The sequence below is a fragment of the Olea europaea genome, chromosome 7, assembly GCF_002742605.1.
Source record: "Olea europaea var. sylvestris chromosome 7, O_europaea_v1, whole genome shotgun sequence".
NCBI classification, from domain to species: Eukaryota; Viridiplantae; Streptophyta; class Magnoliopsida; order Lamiales; family Oleaceae; genus Olea; species Olea europaea.
In genome coordinates this window covers 21,243,561-21,244,035 of record NC_036243.1, presented here as the reverse complement: position 1 = coordinate 21,244,035, position 475 = coordinate 21,243,561, and positions in this window count along the sequence as shown.

Genomic DNA, 475 nt, shown 5'->3' with positions numbered 1-475 from the left:
GTAACATTCACCCAACTACGTGTACTACTACCGATTGCCAACATTCTTGACTACATGCTACCTGTACCCTCCTCAAATTAGCCATAAATGATACATTTATCCTTGTTTGGTACATATTTTTTAACACACTTTTTCTTCTTTTTCTTTTTCTTCTTCTTCTTTTGTTTTTTTTTTTTTTTTTTTTTTTTTTTTGAATTTGTAACTTTTTTGTTTTTTAATTATATATTCTTTGAAAAAAGCACTTATTACAAAGGACATGATTGTTTGACAAAATTCTTTTGTGAAAAGTGAAATTTTTGGAGAGAGAAAATTATGGGTTCACCTCTCAAATTATTTTATTGAAGGAATATAATTGCAAATGAATTTGGAGGAAAACGAGTTTTGAATAATAGATATCAAATAACGGTAAAATCTGTTCTCAAAAAATCTCTACAAAATATAGCAAAATCTATTCCCAAAAAAGTTACCTCAAACA